Source organism: Trichechus manatus, unplaced genomic scaffold (genome assembly GCF_000243295.1).
Source record: "Trichechus manatus latirostris isolate Lorelei unplaced genomic scaffold, TriManLat1.0 scaffold00040, whole genome shotgun sequence".
In the NCBI taxonomy this organism is placed as follows: Eukaryota; Metazoa; Chordata; class Mammalia; order Sirenia; family Trichechidae; genus Trichechus; species Trichechus manatus.
In genome coordinates, this window is record NW_004443976.1 from 10,444,393 (window position 1) to 10,462,245 (window position 17,853).

The 17,853-nt window shown below is 48.0% G+C and overlaps 1 protein-coding gene across 1 annotated transcript in view; it reads right to left on the reverse strand.

The window, feature by feature from the left end:
• NTN1 (netrin 1) overlaps positions 1-17,853 on the reverse strand; it is a 270,775-nt gene that overhangs the window by 252,288 nt on the left and 634 nt on the right. The window lies entirely within an intron of this gene.

Consider the following 17,853-nt stretch of genomic DNA (forward strand, 5'->3'; position numbering starts at 1 on the left):
CGTGTGCTACACTACCTCATGGGATCCCCACAACAGCATTGCAAAGAGTAGGCATTAACTCCATTTTGCAGATGGAGAAACTGAAGTCTCGGGAGGTGAAGAAACTGGCCCAAGATCTCCCAGCTAGTAAACATTAAATCCTCCCACTAGGCCACATTTGTCAGATGGAGAATCCCACCCAGTTTATAGTCTCGTGGGGCATCAGCTTCTCTCTGGCCTGGTTCTCTGCCAGCTTAACAAAAGGGCTGAGGACAGTGACAGCATTCTTTGGCTATCTTGCTGGAGCCGCCAAAGAGCTTTGGGAAAGAACACGCTGGGCTGAGAGTTTGGAACTGAAGTTTCTGTTGCTTTGTTACTTTTAGATGCCTGAGCTAGTAATAGACTTGGATTGAAAGCCCCAGGTGCTGGTTCTGGCCCTTCAGCTAGTTTGCTGCATTATCTCCATTAAGTGCTTCATTTTGTCTTATTGGTATTTTCATAAACTCAGAGAATCTACGCTTTGGAAGGGGCTTCGGGACTCATCTGGCTCAGCTCAGTCTCTTTGGAAGAACGCCTTCCCCAGCCTCCCTGAGAGACACCACCCAAGTCACACTTCCAGCATTGCACAAAGAAATAAATCCGTTCCATTGCAGAGCAACCTGGATTCATCCTCTCGGCTGGAGTAGTGCTTTAACTTTGCCCTTCTTGTGCCATTTACCACTCTCTACACTGTTTATATATGCCTTGCCTTGGGGAAGAGAGGATTTCAGGTGACTTACACGTGTACTTAAAATATGGCAAAGTGACATAAATTAGAAGTGAAGCGAAAGGAAATGTTTAACTACCATGCACTGTTAGGTAGATAATAGTATACTGAAAGTCAGCATAGCAGTTAAGAAGACACACTTTGGAGCCAGAGGGGCTGGGTTCAAATTCTGGTTCTGCTGTGTGACCTTGGCAAGTCTATTAATTTTTCTGTGCGTTGGTTTCCTCATCTGTAAAAGGGGGACAATAATATCTACCTCATAAGGCTGTGAGCATCAAATGAGTCAACACATATGAATATCACAGTTACATAATATATATGTGTATATATTATATTCTATAACATATATGTATGTATATATGGGTCCCTGGGTGGTGCAAATGGGTAAGGCACCTGGCTGCTAACCAAAAGGTTGGAGGTTCCAGCCTACCCAGAGATGCGTCAGAAGAAAGGCCCGGCAATCTTCTTCCAAAAAATCAGCCTCAGCCACTGAAAACCCTATGGAGCACAATTCTACTCTGAGACAAATGAGTTGTAATCAACTCAACAGCAACTGGTTTTATTTTCACACATATGCATATGTAAATATGCATAAAGCCAGGCACATAGAGAGTGGATATATAAATGTTAATGTTAGTTATTACCATTGAATTGTTATTAGTATTGAATTACTAGAGCTATAAAAAAATTTAAATTATGTTAAAGAAGAATATTTTATTACATGGAAAGATGTTCATGACATAAAACAAAAAAGTAAATTGCATAACACTATGCACCGAAAGGAAATCCTGGTGGCATAATGGATAAGAGCTCAGGCTGCTAACCAAGAGGTCAGCAGTTTGAATCCACCAGTCACTCCTTGGAAACCCTCTGGGGCAGTTCTATTCTGTCCTATAGGGTTGCTATGAGTCAGAATCGACTCAACGGCAACGGGTTTGCTTTGTTTTTTTTTTTAATGCCCTGAAAGCAGCCCTGGTGGTGCAGTGGTTAAAGTGCTCAGCTGCTAACCAAAAGGTCAGCAGTTCAAACCACCAGCTGCTCCTCGGGAGAAAGATGTGGCAGTCAGCTTCTCTAAAGATTACAGCCTTGGAAACCCTATGCAGCAGTTCCACTCTGTCCCACAGGATCGCTACGAGTTGGAACTGACAGGAACTGGTTTGGTTTGGTTTGATTTTATGCCCCCAAAAAAAACACTATGCACAGTATAATCTCATTTTTATTTTAAAAAAAGTATAAAATGATAGCTTTGTTAATAGTGGCTATCACTGGATAGTAGGATTACAGGTGATTTTTATTTATTTTTGTTTGTATGTTCTAGATTTTGTACCACAAAATAGGAATGAAAGCTAAGAGGAGAAATAAAAATCAAAGGGAAGACAGAGTAGGAACAGGAAGGAAGCTCAAATGCTGCCTGAATGCCCTGTTCACCTCCTGTGGGTGGGCCACAACTTTGTCCCTAAGCTTTCCCGCAGCCAAAATGAAAAGGAGACCATGTCAGTTACACAATTCCCAGTGTCCACGAGATAAAAACAAGACCTATTGCTCAAGAGAATTACAACTGTTCTTGGTATTAAAATCAGACAGGAATTTCTCCTGGGGGGCCTCATAAAGGGAACACAGTGTGAGGTAATGAGCAAACCTCCTCGACAACATCCCCATAATAGACACAACAGTGAGCGTTTTCTCTGACCAGCCCTCAATATGAGCTGATGGCATTGCACCAAGACCCAAGCCAGGAAAAGACATTCTGCTAAGGAGGGCTCCGGAACAGGCAAATCGGGGCGCCCAGGTCACTGCACACCGACTCAGGGGTATTTTGGAGTGTCTAGAAAACTGGATTGGTGAGTGCTCACCAAGCCTTCCTCCAGCTATATTGTTTCTGTCTGCAGAGCTTTTGATGGATCTCACGTGGCAACAAGTTTGAAATCGCCCTCCCTGGAGTTCAGCTATTGGAAGTTGCAGCTAAGTTTAGGCTAGTGATGTTCAGTGGGGAGCGGGAGGTGGGTTGGGGCACTTTCCACTTTTATTGTGGTCACTTAGGGCTACATTTATCTCCTTCAGTAGTTCCCAGCGGGCAGGATTGTTTCACTCACCTTGGAGGTACAGAACTTCTGGAAACATAGTTGGACTGCTCTGCCTCCATGCAAAACGCACCTCCCTGTTGCTTCTATAGCTGGTCCAATTCCAGCCCTCCAGAGCAGCCCTGACCCAGTCTCTGCTTCTTCACACTTTTGAAACCAGCTCTCCATCATCCCTCTGAGTCCCTGGGTGGTATAAATGGTTATTGCTCTCAGCTGCTAACTGAAAAGTTGGAGGTTTGAGTCCACCTAGAGGTGCCTCAGAAGAAAGGCCTGGCAATCTACTTCCAGAAAATCAGCCATTGAAAACTCTATGAAGCACAGTTCTACTGTGACACACATGGGGTCACCATGAATCAGAGTCGAGTCAACAGCAACTAGTTTGGGTTTTTATTTTATTGTTTATCATCCCTCAGTTCTTTTAGTGATTTCTCATTGAACATTGTTTCTAGACCACACTGCAGCCTCTCCTAATGCCCTCTAATTCATCAGTGTCCCTTCCTAAAGCAGGCTGCCTTTTGAGGGGAGAAATGAAAAAAACAGATGTCCAAGTGTTGGGAGAGCCTCTCAAAGTGGGGGTTATAAATACACACCCACAAAGGCATGTCAGGCTCTGAGCAGCGGGCCCCACGGTACAAAATGGAGCTCAAAACACAATAGTGGGACTCTAGGGTGAGCAAGCAAATTCCCAGGTGTGTCTGCAAGGAATGCGTTGGGGCGGGGGGGAGGCTATCATTCCTGGCACACAGACAGCCTTACCTGTGAAGCCTGAAGGATCACCCTGGGAAGAGGAAACTTGGACGTAGCCATTGTAGGAGGAGGAAAACCAGGAGGGTTAGGTGTTCTGGAAGACAACAGGCAAGAATGTTGCAAGGAAGGAGGGGCAGTGAGCGGTGTCAGAAGCTGAAAGGTCAAGATAAGATCTGAAAAGAGTCCTTTGGATTAAACTACAAGGAAGTCATTGGTGACCTTGACAAGAACAGTTGCAGAGAGTGGTGGGGACAGAAGCCAGAGGCCTCAGGTTATGCAGTGACTGGGAGGTGAGAAAGCAGAGATAGTGTAGGCTACTGCTTTCCAGAAGTGTGAATACAAGTGGTAGGGAAGAGATAGGGTGATGGCAGAAAGGTGACATGGGATGGAGGGAAGGTTGGGATTTTTATTGTTGTGTATAAGATAAGGTTATTTGAACACGTGTAAATTTTGATAGGAAGGTGCCAGCAGAAAGAGAGGTTGAAGACAGATAAAATTAGCCTTGTAAAATTAGCGGGGCGGGGCGGGTGGTCTGAAGGCTTCTCTTGTTTCAGTGAAGTAGGAAGTGACACCCGTCTGCTGAGAGGAGGGGAAGCAGGAGGGAGCGTTGGAGGTTTAAGGATGGGAGAAGGCTTGTTAAGATCATTACAGAGAAGAGGATAATCCTTGCTGGGCGGAATTAAAGGTCTATGAGGTTGAAAGGAGCCCTCGTGAGACAGTGGCTGAGTGTTTGGCTGCTAACTGAAAGGTCGGCAGTTCGAACCCACCAACTGCTCTGTGGGAGAAAGATGTGGCAATCTGCTCCCGTAAAGATTATAGCCTTGGAAACCCTATGTGGCAGTTCTACTCTGTCCTATAGGGTCACTATGAGTCAGAATCAACTCGACAGCAACCGCTTTGGTTTCGGGTTTATTGAGGTTGAGGAGTCCCTGGGTGGTTCATATGGTTAATATGCCAGCTGCTAACTGAAAGGTTGAAGGTTCAAGCCCACTCAGAGGTGCCTCAGCAGAAAGACCTGGTGATCTAGTTTTACTGTGACATGGAAGGGGTTGCCACCGTAAGTTGAAATTAACTAAATGGCAACTGGTTATTGAGGTTGGTAACCATCTAGGAGAAAAATGCCAAACAGCAAAGTTATGGACACCTCCACCCCCAGCATTGCTTAGCAGCCCCAGCGTAGGCCTAGAGAAAGCAGACAGCAGGCTTGATCTAGGGCTGAGGCTTTGCTCAGGAGGTAGGACAGAAGAACAGGGGTAAGAATGTGGCTGATGTGATGGACCACGGAGGTGAAGCCAAGGTGAGAAGGATGTAAAGACAGGACCGTTATGGACTGAACTGTGTTCCCCAAAATATGTGTTGTAAATCCTAGCCTGTATGCCTGTGGTTATAATCCCATTTGAGAATGGGTCATTTTTGCTATGCGAATGAGGGAGGATTCGTGTAGGGGGTATTTTGAGTCAATCTCTGTTGAGATATAAAAGAGATTAAACAAGCGAACAGATTAGGGATGAGGGAAGAGAGAAGCCCAAGCCACATGAAGATCACCCAGGAACAGAAGCTCCAAAGAGACACGGACATTCCTCCAGAACTGATAGAGAGAGAAAGCCTTCCCCTAGAGCCAGCTCCCTGAATTCGGACTTCTAGCATCCTAAACTGTGAGAAGATAGATTTCTGTTTGTTAAAGCCACCCACTTGTGGTATTTCTGTTATAGCACCACTGGATAACTAAGACAAAGACAGAACTGCAGAGAGGAAACAGAAGGGCCAGGGCTCTATAGTTGTGCTATAGCCAGAAACCATATGTTGCTTTATCAGTTTCAGCTTGAGTTAATTAAAATGAAATACAATTTAAAATTCACTTCCTGAAGTTGCACTAGCCATATTTTAACTGCTCAATAGCTGCAGGTAACTAGGGACCCCTGATTTGGACAACGCAGATAAAGAGCACTTCTATCGTCACAGGAAGTTCTGTTGGACACAGCTTGTCTAGAGGATTCAGGGAGATAGATGAAGGGGTGGGGTGGGGATAACTGAGGAAGTTCTCATCCCAAACCGGATGTCTGAACTGATGATTCCAGAGGTGGAACAGCTGTGGGTGATGACAAGGCCCCCAAGGGCCAGAGGAGGGCTTCTGCTGTGAAGCCGAGCTGAAGGTGATTGGAGACGAGGAGGTCAAGGTGTTGGGTGGGTTGTTCAGCTGGGTATTAAAGTCACCTGGGCCAGCATCAGAGCTTGGGGCAGAGATGAGGACTGAGCCAGATGTGGCTGTGTCCAGTACAAGAGACAGTGAATAGACGGCAAGGTGATTCCAAGGCGACGGGGAAGGTGGAATAGCCACTGGTTCTGGTCTTCAGGGAGCAGTGTTTCATTGTTGTTGTTTTAATGAAGATGGAAGAAGCACTGGGGATTGTGGAGGACCATAGCTTTCCCTCTTCAGCCTGGGGCATATGTGGTGTGGGAGAAAAAGCACCCCACTTAACAGGGCTGCAGTGCAAGTGGGGTCTCAGGGGAGAGCCAGGTTGTAGGGTAAACATAAAGGTGAGGGAAGTAACCAGTGAACAGGGTGAGGATTCAGGGCAGGGTTCCCCTAGGGGTCAGGGGCACAAGATGGCACAGGCTAATGGTTTGTGAGGAGGGAGGAGAGGAGGAGAGGAAGGGCTTAAGACAGATGAGATGACCAGAAAAGCTTTCATCTTGGACATGACCAAGGGTTTTATTTTTTGAATCAAGCATTTATATAATGCTCACTATGTGCCAAACACTCTTCTAAACAACTTTAAAATCATTAACTCATAATCGTCATAACAACTTTATGAGGCAGGCATATTATCTTCATTTGATAGATGAGGAAACTGAGACACAGAGAAGTAATTTGCCAAAGGTCACATGGGTAGTAAGTAGAGGAGCTGAGTTTTGAACCAGAGCGGTCTGGTTCCAGAGTCTGGAGTTCTTAATCAGCATCTATGGGCAAGAGAGGGGGACAGTGGTGGTTCAGTGGTAGAATTCTCACCTTCCATGCATGAGATCCAGGTTCAATTCCTGGCCAACGCACTTCATGCACAGCCACCACCCATCTGTCAGGGGAGGCTTACGTGTTGCTGTGATGCTGAACAGGTTTCAGGGGAGCTTCCAGACTAGGACAGACTAGGAAGAAGGGCCTGGTGATCTACTTCTGAAAAATTAGCCAGTAAAAACTCTATGGATCACAATAGTCCAAGCTGTTGTGCATGGGGTCACCATGAGTCAGATAGCAACTGGACAGCGCTAATAACAACAACAACACGGGCATGATAGGCTGGGCCGGTCGATAAGCTTTGCAACAGGAAAGGGTCTCAGCCACCTCCAGACAGAAGGGAAGGGACTCAGCCCTATCAGAAGTATGAGCTGTGACCTGGATTGATTGTGCTTCTAGACGATCCGGTTTCCAGACCCCTAATAGAGACTGGAAAGAGCAGCAGCCTCTGGTGATCAGCGGCATCTGGCCTCTCCATAAGGGTTGGCTGTGGCCTGGACTGATTGTATTTCCTTCAGAAATGGAAAGAACCTGACTTAGACAAACATTGATTCCAATCTATAGATGGATGGCTGGGTGGGTAGGTGGGTGGATGGATGGATGGATAGATAGATAACCTGCCATCAAGTTGACTCCAACTCATGGCAACCTTGGTTACAACAGAATGAAACGTTGCCCAGTCCTGTGTCATCCTCACGATTGCTCTCATGTCCATCATTGTGACTTCTGTGCCAGTCTATCTCACTGAGGGTCTCCCTCGCCCTTGTTGACCCTCTAATTCATCAAACATGATGTCCTCCTCCAGTGACTGATCCCTCCTGATGATATGTCCAAATCAAGCGAGTCAGATAATGTTCCGTTGTGACCCATAAGATTTTCATTGACTAATTTTCAGAAGTAGATCACCAGGCCTTTCTTCCTAGTCTGTCTTTGTCCGGAAACCATGCTGAAACCTGTCTACCACAGGCGACACTACTGGTATTTGAAATACCAGTGGCATAGCTTCCAGCATCATAGCAACACACAAGCCACCACAGTATGACAAACTGAGAGATGGGTGGTTAGATTCTAATTTATCACTTACTAATTCATGTGGCCTTGAGCAAATTGCTTTACCCCTCTGAACATCAGTTTTCTCACAGTGAAATGGGGGTAACACACTTACCTTACAGGCTTATTATGGTAATTAGGAAATGTATCTGAAAGGAAAGCAGCTGGCAAACAGTAAACCAAAAAAAACCAAAACCATTGCCGTCAAGTCGATTCCAACTCATAGTGACCCTAAAGGACAGAATAGAACTGCCCCATAGAGTTTCCAAGGAGGGCCTGGTGGATTTGAACTGCCGACCTTTTGGTTAGCAGCTGTAACTCTTAACCATTACCACACCAGGGTTTCCTAGCACACAGTAGGTGTTCAATATATAATAGTCGGATTTTCTTTGTTTTGTTTTATGTATAAGTAATCATAATCCTCAGATCTGGTTACCAGATCTCTCACCCTGGAAGAATTAGGGGCACCGTCTCATTTCAGCCTTCTAGTACCCAGCTCACATGATCGGCCCCATGGCTGATGCTCAAGGGATCCCAGACCCCTTGACAGGATTTCAGAAGATGTGACTGTTCTGGAAAAGGCTTTGGAACATGGAAGAACAATTTTATAGTGTGTATCTATTTCCTCAGTGCTGTTTATCTGCATCTTCAGCCTAGGCCTCCCCTTTTGCAGGCTTCTTGGCTGAGGACCCAGGAGTTGGGCATAGAAGCCCATACAAACCCCAAATCTGCCAAATCCTTTAATCTACCAGAACTCTTTGAAGGGGTGAAAATGCCTGTGGATAAGGAGAACCAGCAGATGTAGTGTATTTTCATTTGTAAAAAGCTTTTGACAAGGTCCCACCCCAAACGCTGTTAAAATAAAGAAAATGGGTCACCATGGGGGGAAAGCTTTGTCATGGATGGAAGACCAGCCTTGGGGAAGGAAACAAAGGGTGCGGATAAAAGGATGGTTCTCTGGGTGGAGAAAATAGTGGGGGGCCTCTAAGCCCAGAGTTGGGGCTCAGCTCATTGATCATTTATACAAACTCTGAAGGAAGGAGTCCGCTCCGTGTCACCTCAAGGCTTAGAGATGACCCTGCAGTGATCCCGAGAGGAAGGGGAAAAATTGAAGAAGGATCTCAGGAGGTTGTATGAACGGGCCACCGAACACAGACAGGTTTAGTAAAAGATGATGTATTGGGGGAAAAATAATTTTAAGTACCCTCATAGGATGAAAGGTTATCAGTTAAGATCTTCGGACTCAAACACGAACTGTTTCCTTAAGTGTTTCTCCACGGAGACGCAACTAGCATTTGGGGCTGGAAAATTCTTCACTGTGTAGAACTGTCCTGCCCGCTACAGGACATTCAGCATCCCTGACCCCTGTCCACCCCAGCCAGTAGGTCCCCCCCCCCCCACTAGTCATTATGACAATCAACAAATGGCTCCTCATATTTATAAATAACCCCGAGAGGGGCCACGCCACCTCCACTCTGATCCACTTGAGTTACTAAGGCCAATAAAGGCTAAATACATTCCCAGAAAGAGAATTAGAAACAAAACAGGACACACTTAGGATCTTCTGGGAAGTCCTAGTCATCAGGCCTCAACATGCATGTGGCTGTGGAGATGGGCCGGCGGAGAGCAGTTAGACAGTGGTAAGGGATATGAAGAAAAATGAAGCAGGGGAGGAGGGCAGGGAGTACCAGGAGGGGAGGTGGAGTTGAGACAAGATAGCTGGGGAGGAGAGGGCAGTGGTGGTGGCTCAGCGGGAGAACTCTCGCCTTCCGTGTGAGTTCGATTCCCAGCCAATGCAGCTCATGTGCAGCCACCCCTGTCTGTCAGTGCAGGACTGCATGTTGCTATGATGTTGAACAGGTTTCAGCGGAATTTCTAGACTAAGAAAGACTAGGAAGAAAGGCCTGGTGATCCACTTGTGAAAATCAGCCAATGAAAAACTCTACAGATCACAACGGTCTGATCCACAAGCGATCATGAGGATGGTGCAGGATCGGGCAGTGTTTCATTCAGTCATGTATGGGGTTGCCATGAGTCAGGGGATGACTGGACAGCAGATTACAATGGCAATTAAGGAGGGTCTCTCTGAGAAGGATCTAGATGAATAGAGTGAATAAAGGAGGAAGGGAGCTGTCATGGATTGAACTGTGTCCCCCCAAAATATCTGTCAACTTGGCTAGGTCATGATTCCCAGTATTGTATGATTGTCTACCATTTTGTAATCTGAGGTGATTTCTCTTTGTGTTGTAAATCCTATCACTATGATGTAAGAAGATGGATTAGCAGCAGTTACATTAATCAAATCTACGAGATTAGATCGTGTTTTAAGCCAATCTCTTTTGAGATATAAAAGAGAGAAGCAAGCAGAGAGACATGGGAACCTCGTATCACCAAGAAAGCAGTGCTGGGAGCAGAGCGCATCCTTTGGACCTGAGGTTCCTGTGCTGAGATGCTCCCAGACCAAGGGAAGATTGATAACAAGGACCTTCCTCCAGAGTTGACAGAGAGAGAAAGACTTCCCCTGGAGCCGGTGCCCTGAATTCGGACTTCTAGCCTCCTAGACTGTAAGAGAATAAATTTCCTTTTGGTAAAGCCATCCACTTGTGGTATTTCTGTTATAGCAGCACTAGATGACTAAGACAGGAGCCATGAGGATATGATAGAGGTGGAGGGGTGCATTCTGGGCAGAGGCAACAGCAAGTGAAAAGGTCCTGGGCAGAGCTTGACTGGTGTAAACACAGGAAGGAAACAGCTTGGCGGGGGCTTGGTGAGGGAGAGGGAGAGGTGAGAGAGGTACGTAGGGGCCAGGGCATGCTAGCCTTGCAGACTTTGAGAAGGAGTTTGGATTTTACTCACTGGGACTCTTCCAGGATCCCTTCTGGTGCTTCCACAGCCCTGTGCTTGCTTTTCCATAGCTCTTAATACCATATTGTCTCCATGACTTACCTATGAGTTTGTTGAGGGAGGAACTGTGTGTTTTCCCTCTGAATCCCCAGTATTAAACAGATTGCCTAGCACAAAATAGGCACATACTACAAATTCATTAAAATTAGTCAATTAAAAACCACAGCATCATGGACAACTGAAGGGGTGACCAGCTGTGCAAGGCTGGAAAATGGACCCCCAAAAGATATCCATGTCTTAATCCCTGGAACCTGTGAATGTTATTCTGTGTGCGTGCACGCGCACACACACACACCCAACAAATCTGCAGATGTGATTAAACTAAAGATATTGAGATGGGGAATTCTGAATTACTCAGGTGGATCCTATATGCTATCAAAGACTTTCTTATAAGCGAGAAGCAGAGGGAGATTTGACAAAACAGAAGAGGAGAAGGCCATGTGAAGACGGAGGTAGAGATTGGAGGGATGTGGCCACAAGCCAAGGAATGCTGGCAGACATCAGAAGCTGGACTAGGCAAGGAACAGATTCTCCCCTAGAACCTCTGGAGGGAGCACTGTTCTGCTGACACCTTGATTTCAGACTTCTGGCCTCCAGAACCGTAAGAAAATACATTTCTGTTGTTTTAATCCACCAAGTTTGTGGTAATTTGTTACAGCAGCAATAGGCAGCTAATACACTAGCAAGTACCCAAAATGCCAGGATTAAGACAGTCTTATTCAAACCTTAAAAGGCATGCTTGGGGTAAATGGAAGGAACAAAAAGACAAACCACTAACACTCTGGTCTTGAAACATTCCCAAAGGCTTCCTTCAGTTTTCTTCTCATGAGCAGTGACAACATCTTACTGCTCTTTAAAAAACAGTTGCCATTGAGTCTACTTAGAGGCACCATTCTGTGTGGACTCGAACTTTCGGTTAGCAGCCCAGTGCGTTAACCATTTGCACCAGCCAGGGACTCCAAAACCAGATTCCATGGAGTCGACTCCAACTCATGGTGACCTCATGTGTGTCAGAGCAGAACTGTGTTCCACAGAGTTTTCAATGGCTGATTTTTTCAGAAGTAGATCTCCAGGCCTTTCTTCCGAGGTACCTCTAGGTGGACTTGAACCTCCAACCTTTCAGTTAGCAGCTGAGCACGTTAACCGTCTGCACCAGCCTTAACCTCCCCCCATAATGCTGGGTTCAGCACCTTCAACTGAAGCTTGCCAAGTGCTTACTGCTTTTCTTAAGGCATTAAACTCCCTTTTCTGGAGGCCAGGGTTCTGGCACCACATTCAGAACATATTCCAGAAGTAAGAAAATAGCCTCATGGGCATTTGAGAGAACAGTAGCCACAACATCAGAGAACGTCAGTCCACATGAGACATCAGAACCTCTTCACTTAGAAGTGTTGGTAAGCTGAGGTTAGGCATCTTCTGCTCTTCCAGTGTCACAGGGAAGCATAGACTAGGATCCTCGGGGAACAGGTGACTGCTGAGCGCTGACAGGCTGAGAAGTGACAGCTGACAGGAGAATCTGTCCCAGGCACCATCCAGGAGTTCAGGACAGGTCATGCAACCACCAAGAATTTCTGAGGGCACTACTGAATTTGAGCCCAGCAGAACCAGAGAAGAACGGGAGCATGCCTTAGAGAGTGTCCAGTCTAATTCTCCCCAGTTTACAGATGAGGAAACTGAGGCCAGGGAAGCTGAGCAACTTGCTGAGCAAATTGTGAATCAATAGAATGGAGTGTGGGTCACCCATTCAACCACACCTAGGAGGTACCTGCTATATTCGATTCCACTAGCTTTGTTGTTGTTTGTTATTAGGTGCCGTTGAGTCGGTTCCGACTCATAGCCACCCCAGCTACAACAGAATGAAACACTGCCCAGTCTTGCGCCATCCTCACAGTCATTGCTATGCTTGAGCCCACTGTTGTAGTCACTGTGTCAATCTATCTCGTTGAGGGTCTTCCTCTTTTTGGCTGACCCTCTACTTTACCAAGCATGATGTCCTTCTCCAGGGACTGATTCCTCCTGATAAAATGTCCAAAGTATGTGAGAAGTAGTCTCACCATCCTTGCTTCTAAGGAGTATATACTAACTTAGGTGGGGAAAAAAATGATGATTTTGATGGAAAACGCTTTTCATGAATAATGATTACATAAGGAGTTTCCGTGCTTAAAGGAGTTTCTGTTAACTGCAAAAATCAATTATGTGGAACAGCTCATTTTTCCTAAATGCTAGTAAAATGAGGTATTACTGGTCTATATGTGACACAGGGAGAATATTTAGGGGGAACTTAACTCTAAGAGGTGGTACAGGTAGTCTCGGATAAAAACAGACATGGACCATTGAGAATGGGTAAACATATGGATTATTCAACCATTGTAAGGTGTTAAAGAAAACTAGGATTTGGGGCAGAGTTGCAGACCTCTCCCTCACCTATGGAAGCTGATGTTAGGCAAGGAGGGCCATCATGCCAGCCCGTAGAATGACACAGAAAGCCAGAGACCAGACACAAGGCTTGACAGACATGACCTACCCCAGTAACTTCCTAGCCTCTGGCCAAATACCTGGTTTACGATGGTTCTTAGCACTGTTCGCAGGGAGCTCCTCAGCAGGTCAGTAGGGTGGGGCAGGCCCGAAAGCACTATTCCAATCGTGTTTCAGTCACACCCTCTCCCCTCCCTTAACATCTCTGTAAAGTTGGACAACTTGCTTCCACCCCTCTGAGGATCGACTTCCTACTCTGAAAAATGTGGGTCGTAATCTGGCTTGCCTCCTTCCTTCCTTCCTTCCACCTCTTCCAGGGATATCAGGAGTACTGGGTTAAAAAGCATACGCAAAATACACGGAAGTGTCCTAAACAAATATAATTTTTATAACATTATGTGGAACCAGATAACCCAGTGCTACTCCCATCACCATAGCACCACGGGGACACCATTCCCTTTAGGGATGACAAACTACCCTGGGCAGCTGGAGATCATGTACAGGACAGCGATGATGAACAGTGCAGAAGTACCGGGCTTTAGGATTAATGAGCATCAATAATAAATTGTTAATAAATAATTAATACAACAATTAGCATGAATAATAAATATCAATAAAAAGTATCAGCTTCGGCTTAGAGTCAAGTAGCTCCTTCAAGACAGGAGTCATAATCATAATCATAATGGCACTTATTGAGCACTAGGTGTCAGGCCTGGTTCTGGAAACTGGTATGTTGGACCTCAGCAAAGGGGCTTGGTGGGGTGATGGTGATGATAGAGAGGCTTGAAGTAAAACTGTGAAAAGAAGCTTCTCCTCTTAGGGAAGACAGGGATGGGGAAGATAAGGCAGACTTTAGGTCCCGTGAGAATGGGTGCTACATCCTTCTGTCTCAATACAGTCCCAAGCTCCTAGCACAGTGATTGGCACATAGAGTAGGTATTCAAAACACATTTGCTAAATAAACACACCACCAGCCATCTGTCAGTTTCTTGTACTGTGGTGGCTTGCATGTTGCTGTGATGCTAGAAGTTATGCCACTGGTATTTCAAATAGCAGCAGGGTCACCCATGGTGGAGGGTTTCATCAGAGCTTCCAGGCTAAGACTAGGAAGAAAGGTCTGACAATCTACTTCTGAAAATTAGCCAACAGAAGCCCTATGGATCACAACAGAATATTGTCTGATATAGTGCCAGATGTCATCAGGAAAGACCAATAGCTAGAGAAGCACATCATATTTGGTAAACTGGAAGGCCAATGAAAACAAGGGAAATCTTCAATGAGATGGATTGACACAATGGTCGCAACAATGGACTCAAACATCCCAATGATCATGAAAATGGCATGGGACCAGGCAATGTTTCCTTCTGTTGTACATGGGGTCACCATAAGTCAGGGCCAACTAACAGCAACAACAAATGAATAGAGGGGCCCAGCCAATGTCTTTGTAGATATGGAACATGGGTTTTTTGGTGTCCAGGAATTGGGCTTGAGTTTAGTTGATCTGATTCAGTTCTGCACCCATGAGCCTTCCTCATTTCCCATCAGTTCCTCATCCACATAAACAAGACTCTCATTGCAGGTCATGTTGGCCTTGCACTAGAACTCAGATGATCCTCGGTGTCATCAAAATCTCAGTCTGTGATGTGCACCCCTCACCCCTCAAGCCTCCTGGATCCAGAGGGCAGAGTGGGAGCCAGCCCTTTCCAATAGGAGCCAAAGCCCCCCTCTGCACTGGGTACCCTCACCCAGGATCCAAAGGGCTCAAGAGACAGCTGCCTCCTCCTTGGGCCCCCTCAGCTAAGATCTGATTTTCTCATCATCTGGATAGTCTCAGTGACTCGCAGCAAAGGGATGAACTAGGCTGACCTTTCTGGAGGTTTGTTTAAAGCAGAACAATGTTTGTCTTGTCCAAACACTATGAATTACTCCAGAGAATCCTGCCCAGTTTTACAATCCACAGCTACAAACGGCTTACATAAATAGAGACTCGTCCCCTCCTCTTCCCCCCTCTCTTTTCCTAACGGCTTCTCAGCTCACCCGCTTTCTTCCACTCTTCCAGGCTTTCCCCGCCCCCCCTTTCACACCTCCTTCTCTCTGAGCCCCAGGGTGGTGAAGAGGCAAGTGTTGGGTATGTGGGCCCCAGCTCACACCTGGGTTACTGCTGGCACAGATCTCCCTGTGGCAGACAGCTCTGTCCCCGGTGTAGGCAGGGTTTGCCTTGCTAAGGAGAGCCTTTGGGCCCATTTGTGCCGTCCGTGTGGGGCCTGCAGTGTGCAGTGTTAGGTCCAGCTGTGAAAGTGTGCTGGTAACAGGAGGCCTCTGGGTTTAGAGGCTCAATGCCCAGCCTGCCAGTGGCCTGCACACTAATACCATACGCTGTCCGTCAGTGCTCAGCTCTCCCCCCGCTTCCCACCCAGCAGCTGCACTCATTGACTGCGCAGTCTGGGGAATCCTGAAGCATCCCCATTTACTACAGCCTGGTGGAGGTGGAGGGGACAGATCAAATACAAGCCACAGAAAAATGGCTGTTGGGGAAAGAGCTCAGTTTCGGCTACATCTCCGTAAGGATGGTCTTTGTACCACCTGCATCAAAATGCTTTGGCAACAATTCCACAGCGGATATTGGTGATGGTTACACAACATGATTGATGGAATTGGTGTCACTGACTTGCACACGTGAAAGATGTTGAACTGGCGAATGTGTTATCCATATTTTTACAACAATAAAAAATGTCCAAAAACGGGCCCCTCCCCAGACCTAGGGAAGCACTGTCTGGGGGTGGGCCATGAGCATCTGGGCGCAGAGGCTGACATTCACTACTTGGCCAGAAAGCCCACTCCAGGTCAAGCCTTCTTGCTAACACAGGCTGAGTGACACAGGCAAGCAACTTCTGGCCTTGGTATTGCCATCTGTACAATGGCTCTGGACTCCCAGAAAGGCCCTTTGCAGCTCTCCCCTTCAAGGAGAGCTCCACATCAGAATCCAGAAGCAGCAACGGGTGAGTGGAGGGAGATCCTAGGAGAAAATGTGAGGACTTGAAAACTCAAGATTCGTTGCCTGTCTAGTTGATTCTGACTCATGGAAACCCTGGGTATTACAGAATAGAACTGCGTTCCATCGGGTTTTCTTCCTTTCTTCCACGGTGCCATTGGGTGGGCTTGAACCGACAAAGTAGCCAAGGGCAAACCTCCTGCGCCATTGAAGACTCAAGGACTCACCAAAGCTCCAAGGGAAGGTGTTGGTGTAAACTTAGGGAGAAGCCAGGAGGGAGCGGGGCAGGATTGGTGGCTGGGGCGTGAGTGGCGTGGGACTCCTCGCCTGAGTGTGGGGCACTGGGGTCAAGGGCTTCCGAGTATGATGGCGTTTCATCCTTGCTTTGCAAATGAGGAGGCTGAGACTCAGAGACAGGAGCGACTTCCACTCAAAGTCGGTGTGTCGCATGGAATTCCATCTGCTCTACACACCCTGGGACACCCATCTGGCCATTCCAGAAACGGCCCTTTTCCCTGGCAGTTTCCCTTGCTACTGCAGCTTCGTACCCGAGCCTAGGTTCAGCCTTAGAGCCACAGCTCCTTCTCTTCCCAGGACAGGAAGGTCTCTCACTGGGCGGAAGGGTCCAGAGCCAAATCTGCCTCGTGAGGTGGACACACCGCGAACCCAGGCCGGCTGGGAAATCAAGGCCTGGAGCTTCCCGCTGGATAGGGCCAGGCCTGCCGACCTGGCGGCTCCACAGCTGGAGGGCTGGAGGGCGCTGTAGTGTGCTGTCCACGGAAAGGGGGATCTTCCGTGGCAGGGCGGCGGCTGGAGCTCATGATCCAGCCCCTTGCCAAAGGGCAGGGGGCGCCGCCAGGGAAGGGTTCCGTGTACTTGGGGCCCCTAAGGCCGTTTGCGCCCAACACTCGGCGACACCCCGGGCACCGCGCGGGGTCGGAAAGGGGTCAGAGAATAAGGCCGCGGTCATCGGCGCAGCGGACATTCCCGGGTGGGCTCTAGGGTCCGGGCAGTGATGGCGCGCAGGAGGCCGCGGAGAGCATCGGGTCACCTCCCAGGCCCCGCGGGCGGAGGAGCTGGTATCTCAAGAAACCAGGGATAAAATACAGCGTGCGGGTCGGGACGGCACTAGCCTGTCCCTGTTTCTGTGATTCGATTCACAATTTGCTAAACCCAGAGGCTTGCTGTGTGACCTCGAGCGAGCTATTGACGGCTCTGGGCGTCTTTTGCGTTCGGACGGCTGCCCTCTGAGTTGCAGCTCCAACGTCTGCGACTTGAATTCGCCCCAGGCTGCGCCTCCTTCTAGTTTAGCATTTTATTTGCTAATCAGCCTCTTTGTCCCCTGCGGCCTTACCCCGAGCCTCCTGGCTTCCCGCTTCCCCTCGGCCCCCGCCGGGGTCCCGCTCTCGCCCGACTTTCCCGTCGAGCTGGAGAAGGCACTGGAGTGAGTGATTCCCGGAGCGGAGGCCGAGGCCTGCTGGTCTGCGGCGCGGGCCGGGCGGTATGGAAATGGCCCGAGAAGCCGGCGGGCGCGGCGGCGATTTATTCTAGGAGTGACAGCCCCTTTGAGCTCTCGGCGAATGGCATTTTCTGTCTGTGAAAGCCTTTCTTCCCACCTCTGTTCAGATTAGCCCGGGGGATGAATGCGCCCATTATCCAGCCCGCTGACCATTCTGAAACGCCAAATTAATTACTAAGCACTGAATCAGGCGCCGGGACCGGGGCACTGAGAGGTGCGAAAACAGCGAGCGGCTGGAGATGGGCAAGGCGAGGGGTGCAGCGCGAGAGGCCCGGCGGGGTGGCCCGGAGCGCGGGCGCTGCGGGGCCGGGCCGGGTTGGGCGCCGA